Genomic DNA, 26,217 nt, shown 5'->3' with positions numbered 1-26,217 from the left:
CAGACAGAGTTACAGACTCTCTCCCAGACCACAGACTCATCATACAGGTCAGAGCTTTATAAAAAGAAAAGAAAAAGAAAGTTTTGTTTTCAAAATTGGCGTTCAAGTTATTTTTCCTTCCAATAGTGTTAACATGCTGCAGGTCAGGAACAAGATTTTTATAATTTTCATTGTAAGTGGGCTGAAGCAGTTAATTAAAAGTAGTCTAGTCTAGTTAGATGTTTCCTGTGTGACGTGTTGGTAATGAGACACCTTCTTACAGACCTGCTGGTGTCATGACTGTCCTGCCTGTTTGCCTCCCTTTCTTCATGTGTTCAACACCTTCCCCGTTTCATTTCTTATTATAAGTTAATTTATGGACTTGATTTCTTTGGATGGGTTGTTTCCAACATCTGATGAGAATTTCACATCAACAGCACCTTTACAAATATACAGTGGGGCAAAAAAGTATTTAGTCAGCCACCGATTGTGCAAGTTCCCCCACTTAAAATGATGACAGAGGTCAGTAATTTGCACCAGAGGTACACTTCAACTGTGAGAGACAGAATGTGAAAAAAAAATCCATGAATTCACATGGTAGGATTTGTAAAGAATTTATTCGTAAATCAGGGTGGAAAATAAGTATTTGGTCAATAACAAAAATACAACTCAATACTTTGTAACATAACCTTTGTTGGCAATAACAGAGGTCAAACGTTTACTATAGGTCTTTACCAGGTTTGCACACACAGTAGCTGGTATTTTGGCCCATTCCTCCATGCAGATCTTCTCAAGAGCAGTGATGTTTTGGGGCTGTCGCCGAGCAACACGGACTTTCAACTCCCGCCACAGATTTTCTATGGGGTTGAGGTCTGGAGACTGGCTAGGCCACTCCAGGACTTTCAAATGCTTCTTACGGAGCCACTCCTTTGTTGCCCGGGCGGTGTGTTTTGGATCATTGTCATGTTGGAAGACCCAGCCTCGTTTCATCTTCAAAGTTCTCACTGATGGAAGGAGGTTTTGGCTCAAAATCTCACGATACTTGGCCCCATTCATTCTGTCCTTAACACGGATCAGTCGTCCTGTCCCCTTGGCAGAAAAACAGCCCCATAGCATGATGTTTCCACCCCCATGCTTCACAGTAGGTATGGTGTTCTTGGGATGCAACTCAGTATTCTTCTTCCTCCAAACACGACGAGTTGAGTTTATACCAAAAAGTTCTACTTTGGTTTCATCTGACCACATGACATTCTCCCAATCCTCTGCTGTATCATCCATGTGCTCTCTGGCAAACTTCAGACGGGCCTGGACATGCACTGGCTTCAGCAGCGGAACACGTCTGGCACTGCGGGATTTGATTCCCTGCCGTTGTAGTGTGTTACTGATGGTGACCTTTGTTACTTTGGTCCCAGCTCTCTGCAGGTCATTCACCAGGTCCCCCCGTGTGGTTCTGGGATCTTTGCTCACCGTTCTCATGATCATTTTGACCCCACGGGATGAGATCTTGCGTGGAGCCCCAGATCGAGGGAGATCATCAGTGGTCTTGTATGTCTTCCATTTTCTGATGATTGCTCCCACAGTTGATTTTTTCACACCAAGCTGCTTGCCTATTGTAGATTCACTCTTCCCAGTCTGGTGCAGGTCTACAATTCTTTTCCTGGTGTCCTTCGAAAGCTCTTTGGTCTTGGCCATGGCGGAGTTTGGAGTCTGACTGGTTGAGGCTGTGGACAGGTGTCTTTTATACAGATGATGAGGTCAAACAGGTGCCATTCATACAGGTAACGAGTGGGGGACAGAAAAGCTTCTTACAGAAGACGTTACAGGTCTGTGAGAGCCAGGGATTTTCCTTGTTTGAGGTGACCAAATACTTATTTTCCACCCTGATTTACGAATAAATTCTTTACAAATCCTACCATGTGAATTCATGGATTTTTTTTTCACATTCTGTCTCTCACAGTTGAAGTGTACCTCTGGTGCAAATTACTGACCTCTGTCATCATTTTAAGTGGGGGAACTTGCACAATCGGTGGCTGACTAAATACTTTTTTGCCCCACTGTATAATACAAAAATATTTACTTAGAAAACTGTTCTATACTTACTGTTGTATTTCCTGCTTGCAATACACTGTACACAATGCTGGAATGGCCACAGTTTAATTATATGGTTGCAGAAGTCTGTAGCTGGTGGCTTTATATAACTGTCTGACTGAAATCTGTGTTTCTTTTAATTAGAGGATGTTAAACTAGTCACAGACAGCTAGTGCAGGGAGACATTTACTGAACTATTTACTGAACGTAGCATCTTACCCAAGGAAACCTGGCACGCAGACTGTTTTCTTTCTTTTTTACTTCTGAAAAGAAAGCCTCATTTCTGCTGTTCAATACTGAACGAATTTAAACTTTTTAAAATTATGCAGATTTGCAAAACGCTGTGTCTCTAAAGCTCTGTGACTTTGCTAGAAAACCCAGAGCAGGAAAACTGCCTTCATGTCGTTCTGTGTTTTATCCTCAGTTACTTTGACACAGAGGAGTCTGCTGTGATGCTCACACCTTTGATAAAGTCTCACAAGTGTCAGCTTCCTTTTTATAGATATAAAAATATAGATATGTACTGATAAGTGATCAGAATTATAATATTTGACTGTCTGAATCGAATCGAATCAAATCGATTCCAGAAATCAGTGAGGACACCAGCCCTACTTTAGTGAGGAGCTTAACTTTCAGATCTGATTTACATGAAATGTTATCTGACAGAATTACCATGAAGCCAGAGCTCAGCATCACAACCTGCTTCTTGATTAAAACCTTTCATTGATTTAATAAAAAGAAACTGGGTCACTATAATTTCACTCTTATTCCGTTTCATCATTGCTAATAATATCAGCACATCACTTATCCAATGAAACATTTCAGTCATTAAATCCAAAATGCAGTGCACTCTGAGCTCTGTAACCATAACTTCATTCATTCAAGTTACAGCTAATAATTTGCATATATTGATCAGTGATATGGTAAATGGTTCTTACACAGAGCTTTTCTGCTCACACAACCCCAGTTCTTCCTAACATTCACACTCTGATCAGCGCAGAGCGTAACGGACACTTGGACTGGAGCACAAAGCTTTCGATAAGAAGCTGAGCTGCTGTCTCTGAGCTACAGTGAGAATAAAAGAGAATCAGGAATCGTTCGTTTTTATATGTTTTCATATGTTTGATGGCCGTCTCCTCCTAACCTTAGCATCATTCTTTAATGTGCAATGCAGCACTCCAGCCCAGCGCCCTGCTACGATGAATAAAAGCTTGTCTAATTAGCAGGCTTGTAGCACAGTAGCATAAACCAGCGGACTTCCACCCAAACGAGTTAGCTGCAGCCTGCTCTTTGTAGACACGCGTCTGTGATTTTGATTTTTGATCCACGTTTAAACCAATGAAACCAAAATGACCTTCAGGTTGACAGATTTGTTCCACTGTATAGTTTCAGTTCAAATATGTCCTTTCACGACAACCAAGTATAAAATATTGATGCAATTTCAGTGTCTGAAAAGAGACACTGAAGCAAATGTGCCCTGAACTCTTTTAAACGTCCATCAGGGACGTCTGTGGCTGCAAAAAAGCCTCATTGTCCTGCAGACAGGAGAACAAAGCTCTGTGCCTTCAAATGTGATGAGTCCATGTGCTCAGTCTATTACTATCACACACAAAGTCTCTGTGTTTGTTTCTTTAGGTGTATCTTCAGGCCCTGTGGGGGAAATCTCTATTTGATCAACCTTTATAATGACTGACAAGTGAGGTCTGTGTACAAGCTGCCACAACGAAGTCTGGGCTCAGACTAGGGATGCAACGATACCAATTTTTTCAAACCAATACTTGGATCTGAGTACTTGCCGATACTGAGTACAAAAACCGATACTTCTACCACACACACACACACACACACACACACACACACACACACAATTGCAATTAATTGGAAGACAGGTTTTATTTTATTCTCTGCCGATAAAAAATAAAATCTTAATAAAAATGACCACAAAAAAATTTCAAGTGAAAAATAAGCTCTTCTGTTAAATTATTGCAGAGTCTCCACATTGTAATTTAACAAAATATCACTGAACTATTGGCACTGTCTCGAGCTTTCAGAATAATAAATAAACACTTCTGTTTGGAATAAAATAAATACAAATTAGGTTTGAGAATAAAATAAACTTTTAAATTATTGCAGAGTGTCCAATTTCATATCGCAGCTCGAGTATGCTGAGAAGACGGTGCAATCCTATGTTTTCCACGACTGGCATTGGCTGGTCATCCAGAGCGATAAAATGAGTCAGAGCCTCTGTTATTTTAACTGCCCGTGGATTTTCTCTTGACATGTTTCTTTGCTTTTCCAAAACCTGAGTTAAAGTTGGCTGTTCCACACTGCTGACATTTTGTTTAGCCTAGCTACAGCAGCCTCCAGTTTCTCTTTTTTATCTGGAGCTGCCAGTCTCACTCGCCTAACCCTGTGCCTGTTTAGCGCGGGATGTCCCCCTAGTGGCCAATCTAAAAAACTACAACAAAAATGACAATCCACCCTCTGATTAATGAAATAAGTTAGTATCGGTTCATGGTATCGGTTAACTTTTACGAGTATGAGTACACACACATTTTACAGTATCGGCCCCGATACCCGATACCAGTATCGGTGCATCCCAAGCTCAGACATAAAGACACAGTGAGGGAAATAATTATTTGATCCCCAGGTGAACTTTAAAATTTGCTCATTAAAAAAACAAAACCAGTCTGTAGTTTTTAATGGTAATTTAGAGACAGAAGATCAACACAAAGCAGAGAGCCAGTATTTGATCTCCCATCGACCTGTTACAGTCACTCTTCATCTCAGCTCATTCTGGGTCCACATGATGAATTTCTTCCACTCCAACCTCTCCACCTATCACAGACCAGAGAGCTGCCAAAGGACACCAGGACACGATTGGTATTTGGCAGCTTGTCTAGATGATTCAGAGGTGGTAGAAAGCGCTACGGTCAGATGAAACCAAAATCAAAATCTCTGCCACCGACTCAAGCGGATCCGTTTGGAGGAAAGAAAAAGCCGAGTATGAACACAATCCTCACAGCCAAGCACAAGGGTGGAAATATGCTTTGGAGCTGCTCTTCTGCCAAGGATACAGGACAACCTCACCGAGGGGCCAGCGGACGGGGCCACGCGCTGTAACCATGGAGACGGGGAATGGATGGGTCGTCCAGCATGACGACGACCCAACATGTCAACATCTGGTATGTAGAATAAAACTGTACATGATGGTCAGGAAAGAGGATCCTCCAGGATCGACCTCGTGCATCACATCTGATCTCAACACACCAAAGACTTTGTGAGGAGACTTTACAAGAGTTTCAATGCTTCTTCTAAACTGTGTCTGCGCTGACCACATGTTCTGGGCCCATCACAGCTCCTGCATTACTCATGCTGTGTGCAGTGACACCACAGCTGTTGTCAAGCCTTTATTTTGTTGAATGAACTGCAGTGCTGACACAAGCACACCTGTCTGTAGTTCATGTCTTCATGAAGAATGCAGCAGGACTGTTATTATTATTATTATTATTATTATTATTATTATTATTATTATTATTATTATTATTATTATTATTATTATTATTATTATTATTATTATTATCAGGACTAGATTTGCTTTTGTGGTGGAAACACAGTTAGTTCATTTACTGCTACAGATGATCAGACTGTTAGTGGAGAAACAGAAGAAGAAGCAGGTAAACAATATGTCTGACATCGAGTTCTTCAGCTGATGTATGTCTTTATTTACCACGTACACACACACACACACACACAGCATCACACACACACACACACAGCATCACACAGCATCACACACACACACACAGGCAACAAACAGAGTAAACAGAGCCTGCTGTGGCACATAATGACTTAGGCTAAGATATAAACAAAGATTTCAGTTTAATTATGTGTGTGTGTGTGTGTGTGCGCATGTGTGTGTGTGTGTGTGTGTGTGTGTGTCTGATGCTGTGTGTGTGTGTGTGTGTGTCTGATGCTGTGTGTGTGTGTGTGTGTGTGTGTGTCTGATGCTGTGTGTGTGTGTGCATGTGTGTGTGTGTGTGTGTGTGTGTGCATGTGTGTGTGTGTCTGTGTGATGCTGTGTGTGTGTGTGATGCTGTGTGTGTGTGTGTGTGTGTCTGATGCTGTGTGTGTGTGTGTGTGTGTCTGATGCTGTGTGTGTGTGTGTGTGTGTGTGTGTGTGTGTGTGTGTGTGTGTGTGTGTGTGCGTGCGTGCGTGTGTGTGTGTGTGTGTGTGTGTGTGTGTGTGATGCTGTGTGTTGGCATTCTGCAGCTTGCAGGACTCTGACTGTGCAAAATGAAGCAACATGAAGGTCTTACCAAAATAAGTCAAGTCTGACTCGGGGCCGTGCTGAGGAGCTGCTGCGCTCCCCCAGAGAAACACCTACGAAAACACAAAGAAACACACACTGAGATCTGGGAGAGTAACGACAAACTAAGATGATAATCACAGTCTAGCTCCCAGTAGGGTCCCAGTAAGACTTTGAACATTGGAATTAAATATTTAACTAAAGCGTACAGTTGCTGAAACAGACACAGTGTGGGAAACTCTTCCCTTCTATCATTTGGATTTCCTTTTTGGATCAGCTGCATGAAATGGATCCATTTGCCTTTTTTCTCTGTGTCCAGCCTTGAAGTCAACAACGGTCGTGAACATCACAGTGATGACAACACAACATGTGCAGGGAAGCAGAAACAAATCATTTGTTAACTTCATGCTGAGATCACGAGGAAAGATTAAAGAAGCTGATGAGTGAGAGGAACACATTCATGCCTCTGCAATGAAACACTAATCACCTGTAATCAGACTTACAGCTGATGTTCTGTCTGCAAACAGGAGTGTGTGTGTGTTTTTCACATCTGCATCTGCACTGGGAAACTGCCACACTTTCATCTGACAGTAATTGTATTCATTCTGCCGTCTATTCACAACAACAGTGCAGAGCCCTGATTAGTATGTAGTGTCTACAGATTTCATGCACATGCATTCATTCATGTGCAGCTCAGAGTCAGCTCAGCTCTGTTGTGTTAGCTCACTGTTTGCTGCAATCACAGGTGACAATTTATTACAGCAAGTTATTATAAGGACAATTCAATTCAATTCAATTCAATTTTATTTATATAGCGCCAAATCACAACAAAAGTCGCCTCAAGGCGCTTCATAGATACAGAGAAAAACCCAACAATCATATGACCCCCTATGAGCAGCACTTTGGCGACAGTGGGAAGGAAAAACTCCCTTTTAACAGGAAGAAACCTCCAGCAGAACCAGGCTCAGGGAGGGGCGGGGCCATCTGCTGTGATTGGTTGGGGTGAGAGAAGGAAGACAGGATAAAAGACAACATATATATACTCGATATATCGAGTTTTTAAATATATCGATATATTTTATACGAGATATAAGATCTGACACTATCGTTTATATCATATAGTCTGTGTTACGTTATAATTCTACTTGTGGAGTTGCAAGTTTGCCTCTCTTTCGTCCACTTTTGTCTCTACGCAGCGTTACTCCGCCTCCCCCATCGCTTCACCTGCAGGCAGCACAAGACGGACACGGCAGCTATCAAAGAGGAGCTGCTCGGTAAAAAGAAAACATTTGGAGATTATTATTTTAGTGCTGGTAGCGTTAATCTCGTTAAAATGACGTCAACGGCATAACTGCATTAACACGGCAGATCTCTGTTACCGCGGATCGCCCCGTGCGTGGGGCTGGACGGCGTCAACGAGCTGGCCGAGCTAACCGCGCTAACAGTTAGCGTCTTTTTAGTTTACATTTTGGCTGCACAGTTGTGAGCTCTTTGTTATGCACAAAAACAACAGTTTTATTTTATTTATGCAGCATTATTATTTAATAAATGCTGATAATTTATTTTCTTCATGCACATCTGCGCTGTATGCAGGGCTCGCAAAATTTCAAGATCCCTGGTAGCCCTTGAGGCAGGGACTCTTCAGTTTTTGGTAGCCCAAAATAAATGTAAGTAGCCCGAATAAAAAAGAGCAATTTTTTGATTGATGTTTTGTTTCCGTTACAATATTATACATTAAAGTATAATATAATATTGTATAAAAATTACAATCATCAACTCAAATACTTGGTTCTAATTGGACAGAAAAAGCATTGGCATATATTTTTCCTTCCTACGATAGCCTGACGGGCAGGGCAGAGATAGATTCTGGTAGCCCGACTGGAAAAATTGCTAGCCCCGGGATTTTGCGAGCCCTGGTATGTTAATAAAAGTGCCTGTGTGACATCTGGGACACAGCTTTGACTAAGAACTCTCTGTTTGTTTTTACTTTATGGCTTAAAAATTATCGAGATATATCGTAGATCGCCATCCAGCTAAAGAATATCGAGATATGAATGTTGGGCCATATCGCCCAGTCCTAGCTGCAGCCTTAGCATACTTTCCACTTTTATATACACTCAGCAAGTAAAAGTCCTGCTTTAGGATCATATTTCTAAATTAAGGCTTGTAGAACTCATTTTTAAAACTTGCTTGCAGCAAACATTCAAAGCAGGAATGAAGTTGGTCCTGGAAACCTGTGACTTGACGATTGCTCATTAGTTGGTGATTAGGAGAGCACAGGGAGAGGACACAGTTTAATGACATGTAGTCGTGGTGTGTTCAGTGCATCACGGGAAGACGGACGAAACATATAATGAACTGATCGTTCAGAGTCACCTGACCACAGGGGAAGCAGTCTGATTATTGGCATTATTAGCAGAATATAGATCTAATATATACCTGTTGGAGCTAATGAAATGTAGGCCTCAGAAACTCTGAGTACAGGCAGACAAACAATAGCTACGGTGAACAAAGCTGAGTGTAAAATGAATTACAGCCACGGCTGCGTCTTTGGCTGGTTGATAATCCAGAGTGAAGACTGATGCTGTGCTTCGAGGACACACGTCTTATTGCAACTATAGGACAAATACGACTGTTCACAGCAGGTTCAATCATGCACATGTTATTGTTTGGCTCTGCGCTGCTGTTGAAACTTATTCTTTGTGTGTGTAAATGTGTTTTTGCTGATATTTGGTTACGTCGGCTGATATAAGCAGACACGGCTTCTTTCTCACAGCCATACTGAGGAAAGTTATCTGTGAAGCTCACATTGTTTTCTAGACAGAAAGCTGTTGAAGGATGACCTGCGGCTACACGTGTCGTCACTGGTCAAACTGGGCAGAGAGTCTGACATTGTTCTGGCACACAGTGATGCTACTATTGATCTTAGTGGTCACTGATTGAACCAGGTGGTGTCATTACTGCTGGATTATAATTCTAATTTTACTCATTTTACATTGATCCATTGATCCAGTAGTTGGCCACAGGAATACTCTGGTCATTCAGTCTTTAGCGCCACGTTTGTAAGGATACTGACGCCAGAATGTTTCCTGGGCAGGTGAAGAAGGAGAAACCCATTTAAAAATGGCTCATGGCGGTGCATCGAGGGCTTCGCCGTGCTGGCCGCCCAGCTGGGTGCTGAGGAGGACCGAAAGACATCAACATTAGACTGTCTCTAAAACGTCTACACTGACTGGTAGGTAGGTGTTCATTTTCTGTGTTCATCTCAAAGATAACCTGCTGTGGAGAAGGTCAGGTCTGCAGAGTTACTCTCCTGTGTACATCTGTAAGAATGTAAAACTGCAGTTCAATCCAAAGCTTCAGACTTAGGCTCCCGACTGGATTTGTTCAGCTTTATTACAAACGTCGTGTTGATGACCTCAGCCGGGTGGAGCCTACAGCGTGTTTGGACTTCAGCTGTGCCTCATGTGACCTGTAGTCCTCTTGGACTGGTCTTTGTGGTGTAGTAAGAATAAAATATAAAATATATATTGTTTGTATGAAATTGCTCTACTTTGTGAAACTTGAAGCTACAACTACAGTTATAGCGTCTGTGTACATATGGGCCCAGAGAATTCTGCTTCCAAAATATGTTCAACAAACAAGTGTTTGTGGACCGAGGGCCATCTGTTGTTAGTCAGAAGTGTGTGTGTGTGTGTGTGTGTGTGTGTGTGTGTGTGTGTCTTGGAGAAGCAAAGACATGACAAGAAGGTGTGTGAGTGTGACTGAGGGGGGGGGGACCCTAGACGATACGCTCAGTTTCCATAGTGATCGGAGTTATATTTGAGATGTGACGCACATTTCAACATCCACTTTTGCCTTTTGCTGTTAGTCATCTTCATGAGTTAAATGCGTGAAAGGTTTACAGAGAAGAAAAGTGAGATAAGAGTGACCTTCTCTCTGGGCCTGCAGAGAAAAGTCAACGAGGGTTTGATGAGCTGTAACGGTTGTGAATGGTTAAACATCTGGATGGGCACATCTGTTGATCCTCCATTGATAATGGATTGCATTTATAAAGCGCTTTTCTAGGCACCCAAAGCACTTTACAATGCCACTATTCATTCACTCTCACATCCACACACTGGTGGAGGCAGCTACAGTCGTAGCCACAGCTGCTCTGGGGCAGACTGACAGAAGCGAGGCTGCCATATCGCGCCATCGGCCCCTCTGGCCAACACCAGTAGGTGGTAGGGTTGATCCCAAGTCGAAACTTTATGCTTACAGCCTGATGAGTACCGAGTGCTCAGTTCCTTCACTATTAGCTCGCAGACTCCGGCACTGTGCTTTACAGAAGACCGGGATCTACTCTGCAGTGTCCTGTTTCTGAATGTCATGTTATGCAACATTACCACAAACCAGTTTACAGACCAGAGACATACTGGACAATCAGGACGCCTACACAACTTTTCTGAACCAATTTTGATCAGCGGCCCCCAACCTTTGTCGCTCCACAGACGGTTTCATGTCAGACAGTATTTTCACGGACCGGGGTTTAAGGCGTGGCGGATAAATACGACACAAACTGGTAGATATATATTATATTATATATATATTTGTAAATATAACAATAAACGCAAATTCAGTGAGTAATTGTGTAACTTTATTAGCAGCGTCCTCCTGAAATGCACCAACGACATTGAGAGTAACATCCTCCTCTCTGCCCCTTAATGCTCTCTGGTCGCTATGGTAATGCGTAAGTATTTCTTTCAAAATAAGACACAACCACAACACGGGAAAGACCCAGGGGAACCCAGTTAACGATAAAAACCCTGAAAACCATCAATTTCACACCCGAGCCTCAACTCTCACGGCCCAGTACCGGTCCGTGGCCCGGGGATTGGAGACCGCTGAATTAAATGACCTTTGAAATATTTTAAAGATAAAGGGAAAAAAGATGCGCTCAGTACAAACTCTAGAAGCAAAACTCATCATTATATTCAACAGCTCAATAAAAGCCCCGAAAAGACTTTTTACAACAAGAAAAACGAACAAACAATAACAAAAGGAGTTGAAGGCGACTAAACCAGCTCTACATATTTAAACTGTGGTAACGGATGAAGAATGGGAACCACAGAGACGCAGTAATCTGATTAAGAATGAAGACACATAAACCTTATAGGAACTCTGAATGGACAGCGAGAGAGTCATGGGCCAATGAGAGACCCAATCAAGCAGCGAGAACCACAGTGAGTTAGGCTGGTCACCCTGAACAAACCAGCAAGTGAACATGCACCAACACTGACGGCACTAAAACTGGTTCCTAATATTGTGGCAGCTCATAAGAGCGCAGCAATCTGCTAAAAGTCCAGACACTCCAGGAACAAACACAACATAGAGAGCAGCTCATCAACCCAGCCCTCAAACTTTCCGGATCCCAGTTCGATGACATATCTGGATGGACTCACCGAGAGCCCCGCAGCCTTCTTACACCATGTCTACCAACATGCGATTGTCCTACATTAAGTACTGAGAACACTGTAAACCTGGAGTTGGAGTCACTGTGATGTAAGAACCATGGTGTGACCAATTTCTGCATTATGCTCTCGAAAAATAGGTTTGATATCTGCACATAGTGACATAATTATAATACCAAGAAGAGGCCAGTATCAGTCAGTACTAATATCTACAGCTCCAGAGGAGACAGTGTGTGGATGGAGTGCACACACTAAGACATGGACATGCTAAAAATATATGCAGGCAAGCATGTCATGCATCAGTTTGCCTGCTGAAAGCCCCACGTGCACTCACACACATGCACTCACACACGTGCACTCACACACGTGCACTCACACACGTGCACTCACACACAGACGCCTCCCTTCGAGCTCGCTGCTGCCTCTGTGAGCGAGCGCGGGTCGCGTCAGGACAATACCCCTGCATGCAGACTGTTTGCAGCAATAGCGTGTTTTTTTCGCCCCATTTTTTCAGCCTCGTGGACACTGAGGGGCCAGAATGGGGAAAAGGAGGGAAGGAAAGAGTCCTTTTCAAATTGATGACAGCAGTTGCCGCTAAGGGAAACTATTGAAAGGAATATATAAAGCAACATCGTAGCATCTACCCGCCACACAATCCTCTCTCCAACATCAAAGTGCACACCCATCTTGAGCTGACAGAGCTCCAGATCACTCCAGTGCAGGCTGGGTACGAGAGGACAACTAAGGACATAAGCAAGGGACTTTAAGGATACTGCAGTAAGCTGCTCACAATGGAGGGAGAAAGGAAGAAAAGAGCGAGAGAAAGCTGCAGAGGAAGGATGGGAGACGAGATGAGAGGGGGTGCAAGATACTGGATTAGTGAAGGACGGGATAAACTAAGCACAAATATATCATTTGGAATGAACTACTGCTTCTGCTACTCCCTAAATATGAACAATTACCTAGATTATTTCTACCATACCACTTAAAGGGCTTCACACACAGAGGATCTCCACTTAGACGTATAAGCCACAGTTTGATCTGTATCTCCTTCAGCCTCGTGTCTTTTTTCTGTCTGGCACCTAAAGACAGTTAAATGGTAAATGGCCTGTATTTGTATAGCGCTTTTCTAGTCCCTAAGGACCCCAAAGCGCTTTACACAACCAGTCATCCACCCATTCACACACTGGTGATGGCAGCTACATTGTAGCCACACTGACAGAGGCGAGGCTGCCGGACACTGGCGCCACCGGGCCCTCTGACCACCACCAGTAGGCAACGGGTGAAGTGTCTTGCCCAAGGACACAACGACCGAGACTGTCCAAGCCGGGGCTCGAACCGGCAACCTTCTGATTACAAGACGAACTCCCAACTCTTGAGCCACGATCACCCCACTCGGATAAAGTACCCAGTGTCAAACGATTCACCCCAAACACAGAGCAGGTCTCTTTAGACCGGACAGAACTACTATCCACACGGGAATACATGTATAAAATAATAAGAATGGATAAATTAATGAAAGACCAAAAAATGAATAATTAACTTCCAGATTTTACTTTGCACTGAATTTGATTAGTTTTATCTGTTTACATCGATTTCTGCATACAGTTTGATCTTATTACATGTAATAACGTCATAAGATGCCAAAGACACGCAGGTACCGTGGTGTAAAAAGCAGGATCTGATGAACTGATTGTCCTACAGCTGCTGATCGTATCTTTTAAACATTTAGCCTCTTTTACACTGTCCGTCGAACCTTGTTTACACTGTTTTACCCGGCAGTGTTGTTAACATTGACCTTGTGTGCCAGCTCGCTCTTTTCGGTCCTGCCGCTGGCCTTTAACAGTCCAGCTCCACAGCTCCGACACAGCAGCATACGCTGGATGTTGCTACGTGAGATGGAGGAGTTGTGCGCGCACTGACATAGAAGTGTGAATTATTTTTCTGTTGATTCAAAGGATGTATGTCTGCAGCTCAGTGCAGTGACAGTGTTAACAACGTTACCTTTGTATCATTAACAGCTAAGAATACGGTTCAGTCTGGTTGGGACAAATGGATCCAAATTTGCGTTTTGATGTTTTTTGGCTTGATCACGACCTGCAAATGGGAAATGACATATCGGTTACCCACTGAACCAATTATTTTAACCTGTTTTCACTCAGCTAATCATGGGAGCTTTTCATTTAATGCTTCTTCAGCTGATCATGCCTCAGACACACCGGCCTAGAGAACGGTCAGCAATCTCCCGACAGCCCCTGCTGCAGGCGCCTGCTGTTTGCCTGGAAGTCGCCATTTGTGCTAGTGTGCCCGCCGCAAACACAAGAAAGTTCGCCTTCAAAGTAAAAGGTGCACCTTTTATGTTTGGTTGCAGCCACTGGTTTCCAGTGGGTCACTGACCAGTCTCTAGGCCTGTGTGAGTGAGGCTTCAGCAAACTGTTTATTCACAGCGACTCCCAGCAAACATCACCAACTGGTTGGAGAATACAGCGTTTGTTCTGCTGTTTCCTGCCTGTCTGTAGGCCTGTGAGACTTGGAGCTTCTTTTTTGATGTAAAAATTATACAGAGTCACTCAGCCTCCCTGGGAAAGTCTATGCCAGGGTGCTGGAAAGGAGAGTTCGTCCGCTAGTCGAACCTCTGATGCAGGAGGAACAATGCGGTTTTCGTCCTGGTCACGGAACACTGGACCAGCTCTTCATCCTCTCGAGGATACTTGAGGGTGCATGGGAGTTTGCCCAACCAGTCTACATGTGTTTTGTGGACTTGGAGAAGGCATTCGACCGTGTCCCTCGGGGTGTCCTGTGGGAGGTGTTGCGGGAGTATGGGGTGTCTGGCCCATTGCTACGGGCCATTCGATCCCTATACAACCGTTGCAAGAGCTTGGTTCGCATTGCCGGCAATAAGTCGGACTCGTTCCCGGTGGGTGATGGGCTCCGCCAGGGCTGCCCTTTGTCACCGGTTCTGTTCATAATTTTTATGGACAGGATTTCTAGGCGCAGCCAAGTGGCGGAGGGCTTTCGCTTTGGTGGCCTCAGAATCTCATCTCTGCTTTTTGCGGATGATGTGGTTCTGTTGGCTTCATCGGGTGAGGGCCTCCAGCTCGCACTGGAACGGTTCGCAGCCGAGTGAGAAGCAGTGGGAATGAGGATCAGCACCTCCAAATCTGAGGCCATGGTTCTCAGCCGGAAAAGGGCGGAGTGCCCACTCCAGGTCGGGGATGAGTTCCTGCCCCAAGTGGAGGAGTTCAAGTATCTCGGGGTCTTGTTCGCGAGTGATGGGAGAAGGGAGCCGGAGATCGACAGACGGATTGGGGCTGCGGCTGCAGTGATGCAGACGCTGCACCGGTCCGTCGTGGTGAAGAGGGAGCTGAGTGTAAAAGCGAAGCTCTCAATTTACCGGTCGATCTACGTCCCTACCCTCACCTATGGCCACGAGCTGTGGGTAGTGACCGAAAGGACGAGATCGCGGATACAAGCGGCAGAAATGAGCTTCCTCCGAAGGGTGGCTGGCCTCTCCCTTAGAGATAGGGTGAGAAGTTCGGCCATCTGGGAGGGGCTCAGAGTAGAGCCGCTGCTGCTCCACATCGAAAGGAGCCAGCTGAGGTGGTTCGGGCATCTGACAAGGATGCCTCCTGGGCGCCTCCTGGGTGAGGTGTTCCAGGCATGTCCCACCGGGAGGAGGCCCCGGGGCAGACCCAGGACATGCTGGAGAGATTATATCTCTCGGCTGGCCTGGGAACGCCTTGGTGTTCCCCCGGATAAGCTGGAGGAGGTGGCTGGGGAGAGGGAGGTCTGGGCCTCTTTGCTTAGGCTGCTGCCCCCGTGACCCGGCCTCGGATAAAGCGGATGAAGATGGATGGATGGAAATTATACAGAGTATAAAAATAAGCAGTTTAATATGTCTGGTGTATCAGTTTCTATGTATCTATTTGACTACATTTAATTACATGTCTAAATAAACTGTGTGAATAAGGCTCCGCGCCCTGAAGTTGTTGCACTTGAAGCAGCGCCTCAAGTACTCAAGTACTTGTTATTGTTAGCTTAAAAAAAATACGTCAACACAAAGTAAAGAACTAGTTTATCACTGACAGCCAGGATTAGCTTTAACTACATCGATTTAAACAGAAAGCAGGAGTTAAACACACAGAGCTAATCTCCACAGCTATGATTGGTCACATCGCTCAGGATGTCCTCACCATCACCACACAGTCTTCCTTGAGACTGGATATACAGAGTAGCTGGACACAACGCACAGCTGCACAACGTGTCAACGATCCATTGGGTTGTGTATAGAAGATCCACAGTTTTCACGAATGCAAAGCCCTGTTGTAGCACCAAGTAGTACTGTCAGCATGTACTCTGTGTTTCTTGTTTTGTTTAAGATAGCACACTGAAATAACACCCAAATTCAAAATTTGGGATGGAGAGTATTTAAGACTGATACTAAGATGTGAGTCAGTCAGGTTACTGGTATTTGTGCCATTATCTACCATTAAACCATCTGTTGGATCATTTAATGCAGCTGTTGAAAGAAAATCTGGCAGGTGGGTCGTCAGAAAGGACGGGGCGCACCAAATGTTGCAGGAAGGTGTGTGGACGTCCTTAATACACAGACACACACGGGGGCGTGTCAGTTTTTAATCCCACCTCTGCACAGATATTGGTCCATATGACTTTTTGCATGTCTTCAACATATTTCTCATCGGCATTACAAATCAGCTGTAATGTCTGTCACAGTCTGTGTGTTCAAGCAATACGATGGGTAACCAGCCTCATACGTTTGATTGTACCAAATTACATAAATACAGTACTGATGTACTCTAAATGAATTAGTGTCACATTTCGGTAGCAGAGCACACCGAGCTTAGAAAAGGAATAAAAATGAGACCATGTGACCGTGTGTTAGAGAGCAACAAACACACCGGCTGGAGAACAAAAGCAGCACCGAGTGTGGTTACAAAAGTTGACACAGACAACGCTGTCTGCAACAGACCACAGCAAGACAATCAAACACAAAATACAGAGTGCAGTGTATTTGACAGCCTGTCTGCAATATTTAAGAAGAAGAAGATGAAACTCGTAGTGAGGCATTGAAAGCTTAATGACTTTTTCACTGTGTTTGCAGCATTTTTAGACTGGCTGAAGTTTCTTTTCTTAGTGCTGTTTACTCAGAAACACAGTATATGAGACGTTTGTTCAAACCCTCAGTATGTAACCATCATTCAATACTGTAACATGTACATACTGCCAACAATGATACGTCACAGAGCTGTCAGAGACGAAGGCTGGCGTGGTTTCTGAAACGGAAACAAAACGCTTCAGTGGAGAAATGTGGACGTACTGTGGAAGAAAGAAAATTGGATTCATTCTTTCAGATCCATGGAAATATGGGAAAGGATCCTGCTGCCTACTGGTACCAGGTACAGGTCAGAGACGAAAGTTACTCAGGAACATCTGAAACACGTTAGAATAATGTTTGAGTCGCACAATCATTCACTGGATTCGTCCGATGTGGTGGGAAGTAATGTTGAGTCTTCTTCTACACAGATTAGATTTATCCAGAGGAAACGCTGAGCTGTCGGGGTTCAACAGCAGCTCTGGAATGGGAACAAACGTTTCTTCCCAGTAACAGAACATACTCGCTCCGCTCTAACTCGGTAAATTGTTGCTGATGGAAAACACGTACTGGGTTATATGGTGAACGTTTAAGGTCAGATTACTAATAACAAACTGCACCTTTGTTAACAGGTTATATGTCCTGTCAACCTTTTAATCTGAGCTAGTCTTGGTAGACGGACCATCACGGACATGAACAGTCTGTGTTTGTTCATAAAATGAGATCCTGTTGGCAGTTTATGCAGAACTATCAGTGCAAAACAACCACAGGACCAAAAGCTAAAGCATAAATAACTGCAAGCATGTGACAGCATAGCTTACAGTCACAGTTAGCTTACAGCCAGCGTGAAGTCTGGGAATCTACCCAACACAAAAACATGAGGAGAGCATGTTTTTTTCATTATATGAACACAATGTACATTAGAAAACATTATTTCTGCTGATAAACAACAATAAAGTCCTCAAACAAACAAAAACTTCTGCTGTTATTTGTGTGCAGAAAAAATCTGATTTGAAGACCTTAGGACTCGAACTGCTGACCTGTTTTTTTTAGCTCCTTTCATTCTGTAATTGTTTTATGTAAGAGCAAAGACAACCAGTAATATCAGCTCAAAGTCTGTTCACAGAACATGCTGCACTTTGACCCACGTTATAAAACACATGGGTAAGAAAAACAGGGTCCAAGGGCCAGAAATGCTCTGTGGAACAAGTCTAAGCCTGCGATCATACAAGGAAAACTAAACATTTATCAGAGTAGCAAGAAGGACGGCGCCTACCCAAGGCATCGCCGGGCAAATGGCAAGACAGACCCCGGAAAGGAGGCCAATCTACTGCAGCGCTAACACAAAGACACGACACCTATGGCCAATCAGCAATGAACCAAATGCCATGTATGACTTTGCACTGTAGAAGGAAAATCTCTGCTAACTCCACCATCATCCAGGCTAGGGCTGCTCGATTATGGCAAAAATGATAATCACCATTATTTGACGATATTTATTTAACAATAACAATGTTGAATAATGACTTTAAAGATAAAAAATAATATAAAATAATGCAAATACTGATAACAGTGCAAATGTTTGCAATATAAGAAATAAATGTAAACATCTATGTTTAGTGAACTTTGCAGTGTTGCTCTGTGGTGCAGCTACGACACTGTAGCTAAGTTTACACACTGTGTCTACTTGATCCACGTCTGACTCTGAACCCATAATGTTTCCACACCACTCAAGTTTTTTACCTCTTTTCAACCAACAGCATCACTCTCCTCTCCAAATAACTTCTGCTGAGCTTTCCGAGCTTCCCTCGGTCCTCTTAATCAGCGGTCCCCAACCCCCGGGCCTCGGACCGGTACCGGTCCGTGAGTCGTTTGGTACCGGGCCGCAAGAGTTGAGGCTCAGGTGTGAAATGTATAGTTTTCAGGGTTTTTATTGGTTTTCAGCGTTATTTTGTTATCGTTTTTATCGTTTACTCGGTTTTCCTGGGTCTTTTCACGTGTGTTATGAATAAATCTTCTTTTTTCGGTACCGGTACTAGTTTTATTTTGTTGTATTTATCCGACACCTTAAAGGCCGGTCCGTGAAAATATTGTCGGGCATAAACCGGTCCGTGGCGCAAAAAAGGTTGGAGACCGCTGCTCTTAATTGTTGTGACGCGTGTTCGAAATGCAGAGAGGTGCGCTCGATTTGCCACACGGAGCAGAGCGAGAGTGAAGCATGAGGGAGGGGCTAATAATGGGCTCAGTCATTTTTAATGATCGTTGAAAGATCGTAATCGAGATTAGAATTCGATTAATTGAGCAGCCCTACTCCAGGCTCCAGTCGCTGACCATTATGCTCTGCAGCTTCTATTTGTTTTGGGTTTTTTAATGTGTGACCTTTTGCTTCAACCAGCCGCTAAGAAAAATGTTGCCCAGCCCTTCCCCATTCATCTAGAACAAGCAAAGAGTAGGAAGTGATCGAAGCACTAAACGGAGACACCTATAGGAGAGCCCACACCGGGTTGGAAAGACAGGCAGGGACAGAATAGAGAAACGGTAAGCTAATAAGTAAGATGGGTGGCAACCTTCCCGTACCAACGAACTGGATAAACAAGCTGTTTTTTCATGGCGGTGGATGCTTGGTGGAGCATCTCAGGCACCACAAATCAAACAGACACGTAAACACAGAGAAAAAAGTAAAACGAGTCAGTTTAAGGTTCATGGGGAGAAGGCCGAGCTAAAACTAAAGTAAAGAACCTCTACGAGTCATTCACAAAGTGTTGGTTTGACTTGTGTTCGACGAGTGCCAAAGCCTGCCTGACTGCAAATAGGTCAGTAATGGTCAGCCTACGATTTTCTCCACAGCTCCTCCTCTGATTGGGTCGTTTCCATGTCTCTGGGGCAGAAACCTGGATATCACACAAACACAACCCCTGCTTTTTCTAGGAGCCCTGCCAGATTTTAGGAAGCACATGTGTACGCACACATTTAGCTATAACTCTCCACAACTTCACATGCATTTGGGGCGCAACAGCTCGCACACACACCCAGACAAAACATTCAGTATCCAGTCTCATCACATACAAGTATGTGAAAGCGATGATGTCAGGATGAACTGTGTACTTTAAACCCTGGAAGATCTGCACGTTATTTTCAGGCTGTACAGTTAATGCTGGTCCTTCACGACTACATCAGATCTCTGTGCTCTTGTCTGGAGACAATCGTTACAGTTACAAGAAAGACTTTGTCAGGGACACATGCAGGAATGGACAGCTGCCACTAACCAGTCTTTGCCTCAAGGTCAGGACAGACAGTTTACTACACAGACCTGTAAACGAGCCTTTTATTCAACTTTGCCCTGCTGTTCTAATGCTGTACAAATATTGTATATAGGTCACGTTTGACTTTAATGTCAACATGAAATCTGTACTTTTGACCAACAGAAAACGGTCCTCACATTGATAACCTCCAGCCTGAGTCATAGATGTACTTGACGAATGTGGTGTAACGAAGCTGTTTTGTTGTTGTTGTCTTGTCCTGCATGCACTGGCCTATAACAGCTGCTCCTTCACCAAAGTGACTAAATGCCAATAAATGTGTTGCTGCTTCCTCTGGCAGCCGATCGTGTGCTTCTGACTTCGATGTGTCTCAAAGCAAACACTTCAATGGTCTTTACTGGCACAAAGCCTTACTAATCATCCCCTCTCTTTGTCAACTACCTTTAACAACCCATAGCTTCTTGGTACGAGTCATCAACTTTATCCCACTGTAGATACTACACCTTTGTACTTCAGCCTAGTTCTTAGAAATATGTTAATTTTAAACCTGGAGCTGTTTTGTGGTTATTCACATGAGGATACAAGCCCTACAGGAGTCTCTGCTTCATTCTAAAGTATGGCATTAACTAAGTTAGCTTTAGTTTTAGATTACAACACGTTGTTGGGTATGAAAACAGTTTAGTTTTAGTTGTTTTATAATGAGCTGTATCGCTGTACAGAAGCCGGTTTGTGCTAAATTCAAAGTTGTCAGTTGACAATCTGTTAAAATCATGTATTTTGTGCTGTGGTGGTCAGTGTTGGTCAAGTTACTTGAAAAAAGTAATCAGTAACTAATTACTGATTACTTCCCCAAAAAAGTAATCCTGTTACTTTACTGATTACTTAGTTTCAAAAGTAATTAATTACTTAGTTACTTAGTTACTTTTTAAAAACACGATTTACAACCTGAATAGGTGATAAAGTGATAGATCTTTCAGCCCAATTCTACTTTTTCTACATAATCATCATACAAAATGTAATCAAATGGAAAAGTCTCTTTTTAAAACTTGTTTTATTAGTTTTAATCTTTTAACTTTATGCATCAAGCAAACATTTAATTATCTGCAACATTCTGACTGGAAGAAATTAGTTTAACATTTAAAACTATTTTCTGCACATTCCAGCACATAAAATAAAATATTTTTGTGTGTTTACACTCAGTCTTTCAAATAGATGCAAGTAAAACACAGCAGAAAATAAATAAAGTCAAAGACTAGCGGTCCTGTTGCTCTATTTTCACCTGTAAAGCAGGAGTGGGGTAGGCGGAGGTTTACCCTGGTGCAGGTGTGCAGCGGTCAGTGGAAGAATCCGCGAGTTTCTCTGTGAGTTTCCCATTACGTCGTAGCTACTCGGTGCTTGTTTGGAAGTTTAGAGGTTTTTTCGCTGTAAAAAGAAGTTTTCTTCCCACGCACAACGGACACTAATGTTTTTGTCACTTTTTATGGAATCAAACTCAAAGTAAGGTCAGTACTTCCACGCTTTAAACGCTGCACGCTCATACTCTCTCTGCACTCGATATATGATCCATTGTTGATCTGCACACAGCTGTTGTCACGAACGTCGCACTCGCTTACGTCACTGTCATGAGACATTCTCGCAAAAAATCACGGTTTTAGTAACGCAGTAACGCAGCGTTCCTACGGGAAAGTAACGGTAATCTAATTACCGTTTTTGCAATAGTAATCCCTTACTTTACTCGTTAAAGTAAGTAAGTAAGTAAGTAATCGGATTACTTTTTTCAATCTCTGGTGGTGGTTAGTCCCACTGCCTTACAGCAAAACGGTCCTGGGTTCAAACCCTACAGTCGAGGGATAAGAAGGATGACTCTAAATTAGCCACAGGTGTGTTAGCCCTGCAACAGACGGGTAACCTTTCTCAGGTGTACGCTGCCTCTCACCCAATGGAAGCTGGGACCTCGAATAGTTGTTAATGTAAGTGCAGCAGCTACTCCAGCGTGTAGATATTTTCCCAGTAACAGTAAAATTGACAGCTGGCGTTTGCATTTAAAACAAAAAGAGACAAATCATTTTTGTTATGATGCATTAAGCTGAGTCAGGTCATAATGGAAACCTGTGCAAAGTATCATTTAACATATATGAGAAACTATGAGATAATATGACGCAAAACATGTGACAGTCATTCTTCAAGAGACAGAAACAGAGAGGTAAATGCTAATGTTCTTATAAAGCACCTTTCTATTCTAACTAGGGCTGCCACGATTACGTCGACTATCAGAATCGTCGACGACTAATTTAATAGTCGACGCGTCGTTTGAAGCTTTGTAAGATCCCAAAAGACGCAGGAATAAGTAGTAGGATTTAAGAGTGTAATAACGGACTGAAACAGAAGATGGCAGCACTGCATGTACAAGGATGCCAGCTGCCGTTAAACCCCGAAGAAGAAGAAGAAGCTGTGTCCCAGAATTCATAGCGCGGCCCAGCTCAGTTTCCAACAATGGCGGCAGCTAGTTAGTTTAATATTACTCTTATTATTCTTTCTGGGTCACAAAATAAACGTTTAACATATTTTCAGGCGAGAATGTAGCTGTGTAAACCTCAAATATCTGCTCAGTTTATCAAGACACCACATATTTTCAAAAGCGCTCCGACGTTTTCAGAGACGTCTGTTAGCCACTAGCTCGATAGCTAGCCGGGGGCTAGGCTAACTAGAGCCGTGAGAACACCGGACTCCCGGGAAATCGTTTTCAAACCCACCGCCGTCTTCACTACTCAGGTTAAACATGATATATAAGTCACTTAGATAACTTAAAAAATGTTATTGTTTGGCTTTTTTCAGTATTTTATTTGTTCCTGAGTAAATCGGTTTGGCTGAGATTAAAGTTATAGTTTTTACACAGCTGAATAAACATCAAGCAGACAGCTGATTATCAGAAGTGTGAGATGCTGAGAATTTACTCCGGTGTCCTGTTATATTTTAGATAGCAAGGAGTTTATTAAACTTCACCAAAACAATCTGCAAATTTCATTAAAATTTAATAAACTATCATCTTGTCTTTATTTTTAGTTAGAACCTTAAACACTTAAAGCTGTAAGCTAATGATAGTTATATAAGAGCAGATGCTGCTGGTGCAATAAGCTGTACGTTTTACGTCCAATGGATGATGATCTGATTAGTCGACTAATCGCAAAAATAATCGGTGACTAGTCGACTATCAAAATAATGGTTTGGTGCAGCCGTAATTCTAACCCAGTACTCAAAGTGCTTCATACAACATGCCTGAATCACACAGGGACGTTTTTCTACACTTCAATCTAACATTAAACACCATCATATTCAGCTTTACTTAGCTAGCTCCTCCCAGTGAAGATCTGAGCCTCTCCATCTCTGCCACCAGCTCGGCTTCCTGTCTTTTCGTTAAGTGCTTTTTGTTGATGGAATTACAGATACAGAGAGGGACTGTCAGTACTGGCAACAGCTTCATTTTACAGCAGGCCAATGAGCCAAAACAGAGTGTGGGTGCAGTAAAAGCACAGTAGATCCCCATCAGTCACGGCCCGGCCTCCCCACAGCCCAGACCGCGACATTACTGAAGCAGCATCAGCCCCATTTGCTCCTGGCCAGCAGATAATCTAGTGATTCCTCCATGATAGTTACTCTGAAAAAATACTACTTTACACTCAGTTGAGAACAGCCTTTTAGATGAACTCCCTACAGCGAGAATCCCAGTCTGATTAATCGATTTAGTTTGAGTAAGCGAGCTCATGCCTGCTGTGAGCCTTTAAAAGGCCCCACGTATTCAGCACCAATGATGTGGATGATCCATGACATGACTCCGAACTCTCTTTGGTGAAGTGTGCAGCTGATCTGTTCGCTGAGATGGACGTACAGTCTCAGACCAAAGCACAATCTGAAGACGATCATTAATCTGAGCAGAAACAGACGAAATAAAAAGGCATTATTACAAAAACGCTGCTAAAGATCCCAATGAGGGTTTCTTCACATGAATCTTTCAGTCTTCTTCCCCTTTAGGGGATGAGCAGATCACCTGCCAACCATTCTGTCACACCAACCCTCTGCTTCATCACATGCATGAACCTGTGCTTTGCCCTTACTATTTTACTCCTGCTGCCACTTCCATCTTCAGCATCCTTTGTGCAGCAGATCCACTTTCCCTCCTCTGCATGTCCAAACCAGTCCAACCTTGACTTTGTCTCCTCTGATGATCTTTCATTATTGTGTCCTCCCCAGTCACCGTCAACAAAGAGCTCGCGTGTTTTCATACTTGGATCATGTTTCTCATGAGATTTTGTTTGGACTGAAAACTGATTCTGGATCTGGGATTTTTTCTGATAATGTAAAATGTGGTGAAGCATGCTGGTGCTGTGGTAAGCAATGCTGCCCTACAACAACAAGGTCCTGCGTTCAAATTCTGTGTGGAGTCTGCATGCATGTCCCCAAGACTCTCCCAGGGGACTGCAGCTTCCTCCCACAGTCCAAAGACATACAGTTAGTGGGGTCGGGGTAACTGGGAATCTAATGTGCGAGTGGTTGTCTGTGTCTCTTAGCCATGTGACAGACTGGACCCACCTCTCCCACTACAGATCTGTAGTGGGAGAGGTGGAGGTACACACTGGAAACTCAGTGGAATCAGAGATAATACGTGTGCGAGTAAGAAGGAGACCAGTGGAAAGGTGAACACGTGCAGAGCAGAGGCAGTGAAAGCAGATACACGTGTCAACGAGGGCTGCTCGATTTTTTGATTAGAATTGAGATCTCGATTCTCTCACGATTTTCTTTTCCAGTATAAATATTTATTGCACTTATTAACTGCACATCAACTTTGTAACAGTTGACACTGAACATAAAAACAATAAATAAACATAAAAACAACAAATGTCTCACATTTTGTCGTTGCAGCAAAATGTTGTACTGCTTGAAATTGCGTCTCCACCGTTGCTCGACACTGCGTGTGTAGAGCAGGTAGTGCAACAATAGAAAAATAGTTGCGGGACGGCACTGTGTAGCGTTTGTCTAGGGTGTTGATCATTTTCCTAAATCCCTCGTTTTGCACAGTGTTGATGGAGCCATATCTTTGGTCAGGTGATAAGTAACAGCCTCCGTAATGTCTTTGTGCCTGCGGGAGTTCGACGGGTATAGGGAAGCGCTGTATAAGGTTCCCGTTATTGATGTTTGGGTGGTTGACCGGGACGGATTTTCTCCTGTCACTTCCTCGTCATCCCTGACGTGCTCGCCGTTGTTTTTTCCCTGCTAATTTTAGCAGCCAGCTTCTGTATCACGTGGTATAAGGCTCCGCCCTCGTCATTTGTTGAGCAGGAAGAGTGAGCGCTTGTTGTCATGCAGATTACGTCCCGGATCAAAATGCGGTACAATCGTCGTCTTTTTTTTAAATCGTTGTCATTTGGAAATGAGATCGCACATAAGTATGAATCGAGATCGCGATTTTCTAACGATTAATCGTGCAGCTCTAGTGTCAACCATTAAAGCATCTGAGGAAGAGACTGTCGGCAGGGTGGGTGGACATGAGTGTCAGGGGTGGCTTGTGACAGACAGGATGGTGAGACCTGCTGTGATGTATGTTTGGAGACGCTGGCACTGATAAACAGGACGGAGGCCAGTTTGACAGAAGATTTTCACTTGGAGTGAGCGGGACAGACAGGATTAGAAACGAGGATATCAGACAGACTGCTCAGGTTGAGCAGCTTGGAGACGAAGTTAGAGATCAGGCTGACTGATCTGAACATGTGAATGTGCAGCGTACAGAGATGTATGATGTATGTGGCACTAAGACAGGAGAAAGGAAACGGAAATCTTCATATGGAGCTGCTGGGAGGAAAATTCATGGATGTAGTGAAAGAGTTCATGCAGAGGGCTGAGCTGGAAGCTTACGATCTGCTGTGGCAGCTCTAAAGGCACCAGCTGAAAGAAGATGACGATGATCACTGAGAGATTTCTCCTCGTTTGTTCTTTTAGATAAAGAAAGAAAACTCTGCTAA

At 43.5% G+C, this 26,217-nt stretch overlaps 1 protein-coding gene across 5 annotated transcripts in view; it reads right to left on the bottom strand.

Moving 5' to 3' along the window:
* The window catches only part of thrb (thyroid hormone receptor beta), a 126,821-nt gene that overhangs the window by 52,017 nt on the left and 48,587 nt on the right, over positions 1–26,217 (bottom strand). For 3 of the 5 annotated variants that reach the window (XM_085149702.1, XM_085149704.1, XM_085149707.1), the window contains exon 2: positions 6,388–6,451. The exons of the other annotated variants lie outside the window; for them this stretch is intronic. The gene's annotated coding sequence lies outside the window, so the exon portion shown is untranslated. The remainder of the gene's footprint in view (positions 1–6,387; positions 6,452–26,217) is intronic. 5 annotated transcript variants of the gene reach the window in all.

This window comes from Neolamprologus multifasciatus, chromosome 22 (assembly GCF_963576455.1).
Source record: "Neolamprologus multifasciatus chromosome 22, fNeoMul1.2, whole genome shotgun sequence".
Taxonomy (NCBI): domain Eukaryota; kingdom Metazoa; phylum Chordata; class Actinopteri; order Cichliformes; family Cichlidae; genus Neolamprologus; species Neolamprologus multifasciatus.
Note: the sequence above shows the minus strand (reverse complement) of the source record. Positions and strands in the feature narration are given on the sequence as shown.